Genomic DNA, 14,965 nt, shown 5'->3' with positions numbered 1-14,965 from the left:
GGCTTTACTGGCCGTACAGTGGCAAAAATGTGTCACCAATCAGTTTTTCTATAACTGATCATGATTTGCTCTACACAATTTGCCACGTTCGAACCATTTACCAGCCTTATACATTTAAATTAGGAGCTGCCTCCACAGTCTGCAGACATGTGTTGACATAAAACATTATTTGGAAAAAAAACCAGGCACTGTCAGCTTTTTGAAATCTGTTCTCACAGTTGCATATAGTAAAACAAAGGAATATGCAACATTATGTAACTGTGGTGACTCTTTATGTTTTAAAAGTCAGCTACGACCAGCAAAACCTTAAACTTAAAAACGGTACAGTCACAGAGGTCATCGCATCCTTGATCAGTTTAATGTCTTATCAACAAACAAATACATTTATTACATTTCCTCACATCATGGAACATTTATCGATGCATGAATTTGTTTTGTGTTCATCCGACTTCAATGTGAAACACACAAGCAGAACATGAAAACAAAAAAGAAACAAGCTCAACCCTTCAGAGACGCAATTAGCCAACGTTCTAATCACTTACACCAAACAGCAACTGGGGGGACACGATGCTTGGCGGCCTGATGGACAAACTTTAAAAATGTAAAGATCAAATTAATAAGCGAGCATTGTTAATGGGCAAACTCACTATTATTATGCAAAAGCATCACTATGGCATGCAAAACAAATAGTCTAAGGTTTGGAGATGGAATAGTTCGAAGGCCGCTGCCGTTTCATTTCAAAGCATGCATTATACATCATTGTGCATAAAGAGGAAGCCTACAGCATTACGCTGTCCCCCAACCCCACCGCCCCACCACAATGATTATCCTTTATTATTCATTAAAAAAAAGATTGAGCGAGAAAAAAAATAAAAAATACAACTTTTAAGCACCTGAACCTCGCTCCCAGCATTCCATTAATTGCCTGCACAAAGGGGAGAGCCTTTGGAGATTTTTCAATTTCAAAAAATGAGGAGCATGCATTCAGTCGTGCTCATGTTATACCGGCACTTAAATCCTACAGAGCTCACATAAAAAAGGACTCAAGGTTGCATCCGATTGAAAGCCTCCAACTACAGCCACTTTAGAAATCCATTTAGCAAGCGGGAGGTTAGAACATCTAATTCAAACACAGCCGCTCTGTTAAAACGGTTGCGCCAATGTCTTTTAAAGAAAAGCACACACTTTCTCCTGTGTTTGCTTGGCTTCATTGTAGGAAATATGAACCTGGCTCATAGAAAGACGGCAAGACACAAAGAATTAATCTTGCCAGACCTCAGCCAAGTGGCGAAGGTGAATGCTGGTGAATGACTGCTTGTGGAAACTTGACCTTTCCTTCAATGAAATCAAAAGGAGAGCTCTATGGGAGCAACAAAAGAAGGAATGTTGTGACTGTAATGAAATGACAACCTGATAATCACAACACTATTCATCAACTGCAGCATCTGGGATAAAACACATAATTATATTTTTGCTGTGACCTCTGAGAATGTCTGAAGAGACGATAAAAAAGTTTCATGGAACAAAACTACAATAAGGTAAGAAAACAATTAGTGGCCACTTAACCTAAAGTTTATTCTCCTAAAAACGCATAATTAATCAACACTTGAGCTGCTACTAATATTTGCGATTTAATTGCTTATTTGAAAGACAGTAGAATCACTCAGCAAAAACAAATAAGCAGAATAATCTGATTAATGAATACGAGTGGGTGAGTAGTTCTGAACTTATAGCTCACTTACTGCACGTAGTTCTTTATATACTACGATGTCCATTTAGGTTTTACTGCCTCTTTTTATATGAACTAGCTGTATATCTGATGGGAATATATGGTTGTTACAACCTCTCTTTTTCAAATATGCTTAGCCTCACACCTTGGGATAATCATATTCTGATAAGTGATTCTAAAGTTTAAAAAAATACAAATTAAAAAAAAGCAAGAAACTAAGCAAAACTTAGACAGCAGAAATTAGCTGAGAAGTGAGGATGTTGCATATCATCATAATGGTCTAAGTAATTTGTAGCCTTTTTTTTGCCTAATTCATCTTTTGGCAAAAAAAAAGAGGTGGAAATTTAAATTTTTACCTTTCTTTTTTTGCACTATCAGTTTTGGCAAAAAATGACTTTGGCCATTGGGTCATTTAGGAAAATGATACTAAACACTGAACTTGGGCATTAATGCATAAACAATCCAAGATTCAATTCAGATCATTTTTTTGCCCTTGTTCAAAGGGTGTCTAGAGACGGTGTCAATTAGTGTACATGTTTGTCAATGATGAAATGTGTTAACACACCATCCATCCATGTTTCTATAAATGAAATGAACTGTGAATCTTCACAAAAAGAAAAAAAAAGAAAAAAACATTTCCTCTCTGCTTCTGTACAAACCCTCTCATTTTTCGCTCAAGGGACATTTCTGGGAAGCCCGCACATGCAAACAGTTGTGTTCACATTGTCCCTATCAAAGAAAACTGATTATTTACTCTGCCGTCTCCCTCTTGAGACAATAACGGTTTCAGTTTGCTGGCCCGAAGTCTTAAGAGAATCTGTCTTTTGCCAGAGGCAGCTGCAGTGCCGTAACATCTCTCTTTTAAAATGAGCATCAGGGATTAAAATGTAACGGGCAAAAGGACAATATGAGGAAATAAGACACAATACCCTTTGAGAAAATCCTTTTGCTATCTGTTGGGTGTGAAGTTCATTTTAGAAACACTCGGAAAAAAAGTGTTTTAGGGGATCTCGAGGTCTTGGTTTCCTAAATTGTGGATCTGAATCACAAATGTTTGCTTTAGCAACTGTTGAGTGGCTCCTAATATGATAAAAAGATTTTCAGTATATAAGAATGAGAAGTTCTGCTCTCTTAAATATAACAGGTTCTTATATGGTAATGCATCTCCAACAGTAAGTGCAGTGTTTCGCCTTAGTTCAAAATGTTGTTTTAATAATTTTCTTAATCTAAAAAGTTTTCATGGCCTCCAGTAGGGTAAATAAATGCCTAAAACGATAAAGAAAATGTTTATGTGGCTGAATCTCTTACTCGTCACTGTTGCATACACTGCCATGCTGGCTGACTTGTTGCCACTCTTTGTGTCTGGCTGGAAGCCACCAAAAAGTCACTTTAAATCTTTAAAATCACTTAAAGCTACAATAAGCCTTAGGGACGTCTGGGGAATAGTGTCAGGACACTGCATCTGTCATCCATGAGCACCATATTACTATCGGCTATAAAATAAGTGGGGAGGTTAAAGGGAGAGACAAACACAATTGGCTGGGTTAGACAATTACTGCAAAGGTGCCCTTGAGCAAAGCATTTAAAAGCCTTGCAGTGACGGTACTTCTCAAAGATTGATCGTGTATGCATAAATGTAAAAAGGGTTGGCTGGAAAATGAAGTGCAAGCTAATACTGTTTACATTTCCTCTGAAAGGAAAAAAAAACCTTTTTCTCTCAAATGGAACTATGAACACTGAGGAAAATACACAGAGAGGGATAAAGTACATATTTTACTTTATATATATTAAGGCAGTGGTTCTTAACCTGGGTTCGATCAAACCCCAGGGGTTCGATGAGTCGGTCTCAGGGGTTCGGCGGAGCCTCTGCCGCAGAGGTAAAGACACACTTGTGTAAAGTCGTGATGATGCGCCCCGCTTTGCCATCACTTGCTGCAGAGGGTCACGTTACATTGCTTAGCCAATCAGTGCTGCGGAGGAGCACTGATTGAAGGAGCTCCACTCTCAGCATGGATTTGAACTTGTGTCTTTAATTATTTCAGCAAAACTCACAGTTTTTACCAAATTCTGTAGCCTTCGGTGTACTTCTAAATCTGCTCCTTAGTCGCATCTTTTCGGGTTTGGTACTGCCTCTAGTGGCGTGGAGGTGGTAACACAACTTATATAATTACATTACTAAATCAGAATACCACAAAGTCTTATTTATTATTAATTTTGCATTATCTTAAGAATGTAGAGCTAATTAAATGACCTAAACAAGACCTTAAAGTGGTTCCAGTTTCTCTCGATGGCCAACCTGTTGAAACTGTGGCAAATTTTAAATACCTTTAAAATTTGGTATTTAAAACCAAATTTATTTGGTTTTAAATACCCCCAAAAAATTTTGTGTTTTCAGCAAAACAGTCAGCTCAACTTTGCTGAAAACACTGTCTATGTCTATATTTTGAAGAACTGTTCTCAGAGACTCTACCTTTTAAGAAGACTTGGTGATCTTCTTAAAGTGACCCAACTAGAGTCTAGCTGGGTCACCCATATGTCTTGAATTTGGAAAAAAAAAAATTTTATTTATCAAAAAAGACAGGTTCAGTGAATGCGCATATGAATCTGATGGGTTCGGTACCTCAAAAAAGGTTAAGAACCACTGATTTGGAGAGGGAGAGAGAGAGGGAGCGAGAGAGCTAGACATCAACTTGGCTTGTCAAAAAAAAAAAAGAATTTAAATCAACATAAACATTGACTTCATGTTGACAAGTACTTTCTTTTGGAGTGTAGTGAGGGTCTAACAGTGGAGGGCAAGCTTTGAGTCTAATATGACCTGAGTGATGTAAGATGAGGTGAAAGAGTGTAAAGCCTCAGGCTTTACACACCAAAGCACCAGACAGCAGTTTGATCAATATGGCATGGCCGGATCTGTACAAGATGGCAGTGGTAGACAGTGGAGGGTCTAGCCTTCATGATGGACTTGCACAGGGTAGTAATATGCTGGAATTATTTAGGAATTATTTATTGATTATCATATCATTGCTGACATCAAGCTAATATATATCCTATTACTTATATATGCTGTTTTCAGAAGAAACAGTTACAGTATAATTTTGAGTGGACAGAGTTATCACAATCAAGTAAAAGTTGCAGTAAGTGAACAACACATTTAAAAGCAAACAAAAAAACAACAAATAACTTGGATGATCTCATTTTGTACAATAAAATCAACATTATCAATGAACAGTTGCAGATTTAGGAGACATTCACACCAGCTCCATTTAATTCGCTTTAATCAAACTCTAGTTTGTTTGAATAGAAAGTCTTGGTTGTTTGTTTCCAGACGCACATCAGGATGTGAATTAGTCCTGAACTCTACTGTTTGAAATTTTATGAACTTTGTTTGAATGTTGGATGTGTATGAAGAAACCACCAATTTAATGATTAGTTAACACTTGGGATGAATTAAGCAAAGAACTTGTGGGAGACTCCACTTATTTGTGTATAGTTTCTCTGTAGCTTGCTAGGGGGAATCTAAGTGGGAAAAAGAAAACACAAGAAAGTCAAACTTGCAAGGCAAATGTATGTTTTCTTTTTAAATAACCTAAGATGCTCATATTAGACTAACCTATAAAAAATGATACTGATGATGGGTGAATGTAAATATCTAATCAACACTTGCTTACGTCTCTGAAACCAGTTATGCAGAAACAAAAGCAAACTCACATATGTTCACACCTAAAAAAATCTGACATTCATAAGTGATAAAAATGTCAGTTGGAATTTTTAAATATGTATAAATAATGGATGCTCCTAGTAAGCAGGGGATCATCTTCAATGAGCGAAGTGTGTGGAGTGGGCTGTCTCATCTCCAAGCAAAAGAGCCATCTTAATGACTGCGCCCGGAGACCTCGGGGTCTACACGTACTCCCCCTGTTTTCATCAATCCTCCCATCAGAACCCCTGCTCTTCATCAGACCCATTCATGCTCCTGACCACAATGTATCATGCAGAGCAGAATATGAGCTTTTAAATTAAACATTGACAGCAGCAGCTGCTGCCTGTTTTAGGCAAATCAGCAGAAAATCAACCAAACTGGGTGGTTTGGGAAGATCCGTGTGTGTTCAATTGAGATGTTTTAGGGGCCGACTGGTTGGGTCTCACAAACCTGCGGTGAGTAGCAAATGCAAATCGTGTCACATGCCTGTGTGGGCACAGTAGTTAACAGCGGTGTCAGATGTTACTCGACTCTGAGTCCTATGTGATTTGGACTCAAAATCAAAATCACTGGGCGCTACTATTTATGGCATTTCATTTAGTAAAAAGATATATTGTGACTTTCCTCTTGTTTCTCTGGGAGTGACGTCTCATGTGTAATATCAACCAGCGACACAAACGTGAACAATGGAGGGAGGAGAGAGGTGCTCGTTTACTACAGGAGCTATTTTGAGTTTGTGTCTGCTATAGATGACAATATGAATGTCCGTTGTAACCTCTGTGATGGCGACAAAGTGCTATTGTTACACTCTTAAGTAACACTTTCGTTGTTCTGTGTCCGGAACAACGAGTGTGAATATCTGTACTTCTCCAGTGGAGGATGGAGCCACTACCAATCAATCCTAGAATAGGCTTTCTGGCTGATTTCTGATGCACAGATCAAATTTTCCTGAATAAACTGACAAACATTAACGCAGCATAAAAAAAACAAAAAACATTTACAATTTTCTCACTGTATTTACGTTGCTTTTAGACTTATGTCAACTGATATAAATATTTATTGTAACATTTTTTCATTTTTTTTTGTTTTACTGTCAATTGTAAATCTTATTTTTTCCAGTCAACTCTTGGAGTATGAAATAAACATATAGCAACTGCATCTTATAATTTGTATCTTGGGTATAATAATAGTCTTCCAATCTATCAATAGCTTCAACAACACATCAAACTTGAGGAAACATATGAGCATAGCACAGTCTAATTGACAGAGCAAGTCTCACCAGGTGGTGTCAAGCAGAAAGCTGCGACTAAACTTCAGAAGTTTCCCCATCACTCAAACAAAAGCAGGACTTTGGTTAAAAACCAGTAAGTGAGGCAAAGTTGAAGGAGTTGAGGAAATGCCGCACTTAAACACAGTTGACTCATCCTGGTTGTCATTTGTATGGGAGGCAGTGGGGCTGTTGTCAGCAGCTGTTGAATGGAGCCAAAAGTAACTTGAAATCTGACTCAGTCACTTTTAAAATCAAGTTATCAGTAAAGGCACTAAGTTATTTTTTTCAAGGAGAGGTGCAAATGTGCAGCAAAAGCCAAAATGAGATGCAAACAGGTGTAACTGCACATCAAATCACTTTTTCAAACAGGGCCATGCAGGTTTGCAGTTTTTCCTCCCTAAATAATGAACACCATTTAAAAAGCTGCTTTTTGTGTTTACTTGTGCTGTCTTTGACTAATTTAAATTGGTTTGATATAGGAAATCAGAAAAGGGGGAAACACTTCTTCACACCACTGTAACTACAAAATGGCAATGTGTGCTGCAATTAAATACAAATAGACTAGCACATTTCCAGACAGCAGAAGTGTCAACTGAGAGTAACTTAGGTATTTGAGTCTTGTCTAATTAAATAAAGGCAAACATTCCTGGACAGATATTTTCTTCAAATAGAGGATAGTGGAATTTATAACATCCTGCGTCAACTCTACTTTGTATGACGATGACGATAGATGAGGTAAGGACGACTACACTCCTCTCCTGACCTGCATTCCGACATAAACAGGAAATTGCCTGAGGGAAGGAAGTCATATTTTTTACAGCTGTGCCCTGCGATGAGAACAGCACAGGGAGACCTGCATTTCCAATATGTCTAAGAGCTGTGCCGAACATACCTACAATATGCCAGTCAATATTAAAAAACATGAATAATCCAGATGGTGTAAAAGGTAATGATACTCTTTTTATTTTAAGCAAGACTGAGTCTTTATCTGGTATTGTCACAATTCAAAGAGTTTTTCCTATACGAGCAACACAGACACCTTTGTCTCTTTGTTTCAGATTTTGGACGGTGATCAAGGCCCCAGGTTCAGACTCGGGGCTTGTGATGTGTCACAGAACAGGGATTTATGTGGCTCTTGTATCCGACGATAGTCATCACATCTGCAAGTCAAGGCAGTAAATCAGATTGATAGGCTGCACAGATTTCCATTTTAAACTGGACCAAAGGACAGGAATTAAATGATGCAGATGTATTCTGTGCCATCTCAAATTCTCTTCGGCTTGAGAGCATTTCACTTCTCAGCGCAAACGCCTTTTATAGCGAGCTTTTGCATGCACGTCCATCGGAAGACGTGATCAATTTGCCTTCCAAAAAGAGATGTTCCATTTGTTAAAATGTAGAGGCTCAGAAAGAAATAATTTCATGTCCTACAGGAAGTGATTTAATGTGCAAAAAGACATGCACTTGTTTTTGCTCTGTCCTTTTCCTGTTGTGTTCTGATAGGGACTTCCTCTCCCCAGTGGGGGTGGATACAGTGTCATCCGTCCATCCATCCCACCCACCTCAACCCAAGCATAACTCACAGAAATGTCATCATGATGTCAAGCTACCTCAATAAAAATATTTCCAAACTTTCAAGACATCAGTACGGACACCAGGAAAGTGTAAAGCACTTCCATCAGAGATCGTGTGAGGTGAGCTATAGCAAAAAAGGTCGATGTTTGTGTTTTTAACGCTGTAAACTCTGTGTGAGCATTTGAGAAATTTTAATGTTGGCCTGGGTGCGGGGGTGGTTGCAGGCTTCACCTCAGCACTGGTAACACCAGGATGATCTTTTCCTGCCTGCCCCAGTATCTCCATGACCAACTCCCTTCCTTCCCGCCAATACACAGCGATAGGGCACAGCCTTACACACGTAACTGTTATAGAAATGTAAGCATCTTCTTTAGACACCATTCTCCCTCTGACACTGACCTTTGTATTGAGGTAAAACCTGATTCAGTATAAATACTTGTCATTTACGTTTTATCACAGTGCAACCTGGACATTTGTTTTAAATAGATACCCTAAAGGTAATTTCAAGAAAAGGTGCCATTAATGAGTTGCTATAGCCTAGATGAAACTGAGGACAGATGGAATCTTTTATGCAAAAACTGAAAAAGATCAAGTTTTTAAATTCTGCAGTCAAATTTAGATAAAGAAAAAGGCAAATGTGTAGAATGCTTTGGTCTTACTAGTTTTTTTTGGCTTTATCTTTGGAGATTGAAGGTAGACATACATATTTCTTGTTGCTGTTGTTGTGGTTCGGGTTTGTGAGGATACTTTCATACATGATGTGTTGTACAGGTTTGCTTATATAAAATAAATAGCATTTGCGGGTGTCATTGTCATTGTGGGTGCCTTGTTGGATTCCAGTCGAATCCAACAAGGATTTGACTGAATCCTTGTTGGTTCATTATTTCCTACCTTTTGGTGGCAGGGGTGTCCAAATTCATTTTGTCATCTAGGAGGACTGCAAAGATTTTAGATTTGTTGTTCTTTGAGAAATCCTATTTCATGGTCAGTGTTACTCTATATTTAATCAATGAATAAAATCCGATTTGTCACTTATTAGCAAAATGTTCTAGAAAAAAACACAGTTTTCTTTTAACTTCAAAAATACTTTGTGTGACAATACTTTTGTATTTACTTCGCTATAAAGTACCTTTTGCTAAAATGTCAGAACTACTGCAGTTTTGATCCTACAACATTTTTCAATTGGTCACACTTAAACAAAACTGGACATGTGCACAGTCACCTACAGATGGAGGAAACACTCAGTGCTGCCTGTGTCTGCTGAGGATGTGCGGTGCAGTGATGGCACATTAACGATCAGACCCATGACAGCAGTGTGCTCAGCCTCACTGAAAAAAGCTTGCTGCCAGTGTTTAATTCAATGAGGATTGTTTGAGTGAAACAATGGCTTTTGGCCCCACTGAGATTAAGGGAAGGGTGAGAAAGGTGTGTTTGTCAATGGCAGCTGACTGTATTTTTGTGTTTTAGCCCACTGGTGATCCCGTGGGTTCGATGGGGTCGTGAATCAGACGTATCGCTGTGGTGCAAGGGACATCCGCTGTTTTTCCAGGTAACTCACAAAACAGGTCAACAATGAGTAGCAAAAAAGGGAAAATACAACCAGACATGCTCACTGTGGTACCATAAAGACTATTTAGAGACACTGGGAGTAAGTTGTACTTATATTTAGGGTTACAATTATTTTTAGTTAGACTTTTTAAAACCATCTTGCAAAAAAATACAATAAAATACATAAATAAAAAAATACACTGTGTGATTAAGTACCTCATAAAGAACAGACAAAAAAAAGGCCAGCCAACCCCATGGACAGTAGGTTTTTTTATTTTTTATTTTTATTAGCCACACCTGCTAATAAGGCTAATGATAAAACAAGCAATTGTTAAACGGTCTACCAAGACTGAAGCTGACAATACAAAAAGGACCTAGTCAGAACCCATGGTAACCTATTCCTAACATATTGTCTATTAGAATGCAAATACTTTTTCAAATGTTTCACTATACAGGAAAGTGACATTTTTGAACATTGTATAAATAGGGCCTGTCTAGATGTCACTGGTTTTGTAATAATATTTAATTGGCTGTTTTTCATGTCTGATAAGACCTTTGACTTCAAAACAGGTTTCCTGGAAACCAGTATTATGTAATTTGTCATTTACACTCAGTTCAGCAGCAAGTCAGAGGCAACGGTCTCTGTTTTTATTTTATTTTATTTATTTGGGTATTTTGCATTCCATGTTGTCCATTTCGACTATGCTAATGGAGTTTACTGATTTAGAGCTGCAGGTCTTAATGAAAATCCTCTGCCTGATGATCAGTGCTATTGATCACGTTGAGCTCCTGTTTTAAGCGGGGCTAATTGATCAATCACCACAGGTTGCTTTGGATTAATGGAACATGACTGGTACATGAACCTGCAGCTCTCTCCTCCCAAGGCATTTTTACCTTTCAGGAGTGTTTATGTGTGAGATACAATTGATCAATGGGTACAATCAGGGGTGAAAGTAGTTTTCAATTCTTGGGGTACTATGACAAAAATAGTCATAGTACCTATGTACCTACCTATATATATATATATATATATATATATATATATATATATATATATATATATATATATATATACACACACACTGCTTCTTTGTGTGCTTTGGAGTTTAGTTTATGTGCTGATAATTTTTTTTTGCGAAGCAGTAAAAGCTGGGTAGCTCTTGAATTGCTACAAAATAAAGCTGTATTTCCTGTCAACATTGCAGCCAGTGGGCTGCAATGTTGACACCATGAGATGCCATGAGACCTAAATCCTGTATGTCATGCCATGGAGTGCATCCCAGTTTTCCATGTCTGGCATATAACCATTTATTTTAGCTTTTAAACTAGTTATATTGATATTGTATCCAGACAGAGGGATAATCAGTAGCCCAGCATCATGACTTGTTTGTTCTGAAGATCCTGCAGCTTCCACTTCTCTTCCTGATATGGCGCCTCCTCACCCTGACTCTCATACTGACAGGAGGAACCACAGAGCTCTGTTAGGTTAAAGCTCATCTTCTGAAGTTAGGATATTTTTCCTCCAACAGGTTCCAGAGGAATCACTTCAAACCAGATGTTGGACTTTATTTTATTTCAGTGTCATTTGTGAATGTTAGCTTCTCATTTTCAACAGCGGAGTTGTAAACGTTGAAAAGGTAATCATTTTAGAGAAAGTCTCATCAACATCAATATTTCCACTAAATAAGAGGCAAAAAAAGTGTTTGATAAAAGAAAAGCCTCTCAGACTCTGAGCCCGACAGCACCAAACTATTTTTTTATATTAGAGATTAATTTAATTTCACATAATTATCACGGTAGAAGCCATTTGTTTGTTAAATACTTAATGAAACATATTTACCGTGTTTGATGTTTGTTGTGAATGACGTATACTCGCACGATAATTAGTTTGTCGTTTATTGAATGTTCAGAAACTACAGCGGCTGTAAACGCCATGAGAAAGTCATTTAAGCACACACGTTGCCATGGCAACCTCCTGTGCTTTCATAGCCGACCAGAGATTACGTTAAAAACATAACATTCAGTCCGTTACGATATCAGGTTTGCAGGCTTGATATTTATTTTGCGATCATTAATAAGCGCTCAATGAACACAGCGGTGGTTGATTAGTTAATTTTAAACACCTGCTCTGTTATTTTGGTAATGGAACCGAAACGCACAAAATTGCGCAACACCTTCTTGAAACAATAATCACTGAGATTATTATTGTTGGGTCATTAATTTGAACGTGTTTTGTTGATTTTTTTGTTGTTCTTTAATAAAGTTATGAACGTTTTAAGCCAGTCAGAAGAGGACGTGCTGCTCTCAGCGTCCTGGCGGCGTTCAGTTTGTCACCTAATGCCGAGATCGACTCAAAACCTTCTGCGATCGATGTATTGCACCGCTGCTCTAGTAAGGCAAAAACAGTTCAGAAACAATATGAAATGGGAAAAAAGTTATTTATTAACTGATTAAGTCGTGTTTTAGATTGTACTTGAAAAACTAATCAGTCACGGCTAATTAGTGGGTGAACTCACAGCTGCACAGTGAACCCGTTGATTTTTTTACAGCGAACTGTCGTTCCACTCTCTAGCAGGTACTGCGTACCCCCGCTAAATCTTTTAGGGGTACGCAGTACCCTGCCGTACCCCCTTACTTTCACCCCTGGGTACAATTTTTTAAACCTTTGTGCACAACTTATAATGCATAATATGTTGCTGTGTTGTCCAGTTTAATTGAAATATTTTTCTTGTCAGAGGTAAAATTTAATCTTCTACAAGCTGAAAGTGCCTCTTTATAAAAAGGCATTATAAAGCAATAAAAACAAATTTAAACGTGTACTGATGGTCATCTTTTTTAAGATAGCTTTTGACTATACTTGTGGCAATGGAAATGCTCCAATCCATGATTTTTTTTTGGGTTATGATCTGATCCTTATATCCGAGTTTATTAATCCATGGATACCGATATTTTTTGATCCACAACCTATTTATTTAAACATTTACTGTTATTTCAATTCTTACGATTTACAAGCTAATCGTATATAAACTATGAGACATGCCGTTGAAATTTGCACATGTACTTTAACAATTTAACACTTGCATAAGAAACATTGAAAATATTCTTTTGTACTTAAATTTACAATATGGTCAGTAGTTGAGATTCTAAATATGCAGATGACTGAGACAAAGGAGAGAGTGGGGTATAAACCACAGTAGACATTAGAACATACTTGTATTGTAAAAACCCTTCAGCTCTCTGGTTTTACAGTAAAATGCTGTAAAAGGTTCAAAACCCACCACCACAAGCAACAACATTGCACTGCGGTAAATAGTAACGATACCAGTATTTGGCCAGGAACCGATGCTGGATTGGATTGGGCCCATCTCTGATCACAGATCACACCTCTTGTTGTCAATATTGCACAAGTTACTTTGCAGTCCAAGGATTTGAAAATGTAAAATTTTGATTGTGAAAGATCAAAACAACAACACACTCTTCAACAAACAGAACATTGTGATGTCACTCTACCTAAGAGCAGGAATCAACATTTTCAGCTAAAAAGTTACAAGGTTGGTCTAACACAAAAAGTCAGTAATAAATACAAAATATCAGTAATAAATACATTAAAGTACTTATTTATGTTTAAGGAGTTTTATAAAGAGAGCTTTTCAATCACGTCTGTGCTTAGTGGTCACTCTAGGTAACAGTTAATCTAGAAAAACTATGTTGAATTTAGAACATAAGTCATAAGCATTAACTACCATCCAAATATTAGTACACACATCCAGGTTCAAAACACTCCCTGTGAATGACTGACATGCTGACTGACCACTAGTGACTCCGCAGAGGCTTTGTTTTATGTGCATATGAAAGAGTGGACTGGATATTCCAGCTGGCCTGTCATGGGACTCCCAATCGCGTGTGAACTGTACTCAGAGGGAGCTGCGGCTAACAGGTCCAACACTGAAACACTTAACAGGATGAAAAGGTCAGCTGGGGTGAGCTCAGCTGGGTAAACCAGGAATAGTTTTCTTTGTGACTCTGAATTGTTTGAGCAACATTCCGGTCATGTGGAATTTTAATCTTAGTATTTTTCAGCTTTAGAGAAAGAAAATAAATCCTTGTTACAATATATGTAAAAATAAATTCTATTTGCTTTTCACAAAATAACAATTAAAACAAATGCATCATTTGGATCTCACAACAAATTACAGATTTCAACTTCCCACTGTTATTCATCTGCAAACTTTTCCACACACATCATGCCCACTTCCATGCATTTAGCTAACCTTGACCAACTAACCAGCCACACACTCTGCTCAAATCCTGCTGTCCTAACTTGCAGATGGTGCGGAATGAGATCACAATTCCACCCAACAACCTCTGGTGTGAACTTAATTGTGTACACTCAGGTATTGGGTTTCAGACAGCGTCTGAAACTCCCAGCAAGTGAAGAGAAACAGACAGAGTGAACTTGACAATGAGCGAGAATGCGACAGCGCAAGAAGAGAGGGAGAGAGGCACGGACCACCCAACAGCTGCAAAGGAAAACAAAGCCAGGGCAGCCGGAGAACAGAGTCGGCTTCGATCAGTTCGGAAGTAGGACAATTGAAAGATGTTGTGCAGGAGCTGCTTGCCAAGACAAGAAAAATGACAGAAAGTGAAGAAGAAAAACTGCATTTAATCATAGAGTTGATCTTAAACTGTAAATGTATGCAGTGTGTAATGTTTAGCAGTATCAATACAACATTCATACACATTATGAAAGTTGTTTATGTGAGCAGGAAAAAATAATCCTTTAAAACAATTACATACAAAAACAAACATTACCCTTTAAGATCAGTTTTCAACACATACTGGGAGTTTCAGGAATGATAGCATAGTCAACAATAAAAGATCATTTTAGAAAAAAAAATAATGCAGTTTTGTAAAGCAAACTAAAAAAATCATTATAAATATTATGGGTTTTTTGGGGGCCTTTTTTTAACCAGATGAGCTTGCAAAACAATCTTATTACATTACATAATTTAATTACAGAGTTTATGATGATTTCTTTTTTCTTTATTAAAAGGTAAATGCAATATTGTATAAAGTGTATGAGAGGTGGTTTTAGTGGTGGCCACTAGGGGGATGAGTGTGTTAAATGTTAGTTCTGAAAGCT

The 14,965-nt window shown here is 37.7% G+C and overlaps 1 protein-coding gene across 1 annotated transcript in view; it reads right to left on the bottom strand.

Moving 5' to 3' along the window:
- Positions 1-14,965, bottom strand: part of LOC103463509 (adhesion G protein-coupled receptor D2) — an 82,029-nt gene that overhangs the window by 2,455 nt on the left and 64,609 nt on the right. The gene's annotated exons all lie outside the window — the stretch shown is intronic.

This window comes from Poecilia reticulata, chromosome 4 (assembly GCF_904066995.2).
Source record: "Poecilia reticulata chromosome 4, P_reticulata-male-v2, whole genome shotgun sequence".
Classification (NCBI taxonomy): domain Eukaryota; kingdom Metazoa; phylum Chordata; class Actinopteri; order Cyprinodontiformes; family Poeciliidae; genus Poecilia; species Poecilia reticulata.
Note: the sequence above shows the minus strand (reverse complement) of the source record. Positions and strands in the feature narration are given on the sequence as shown.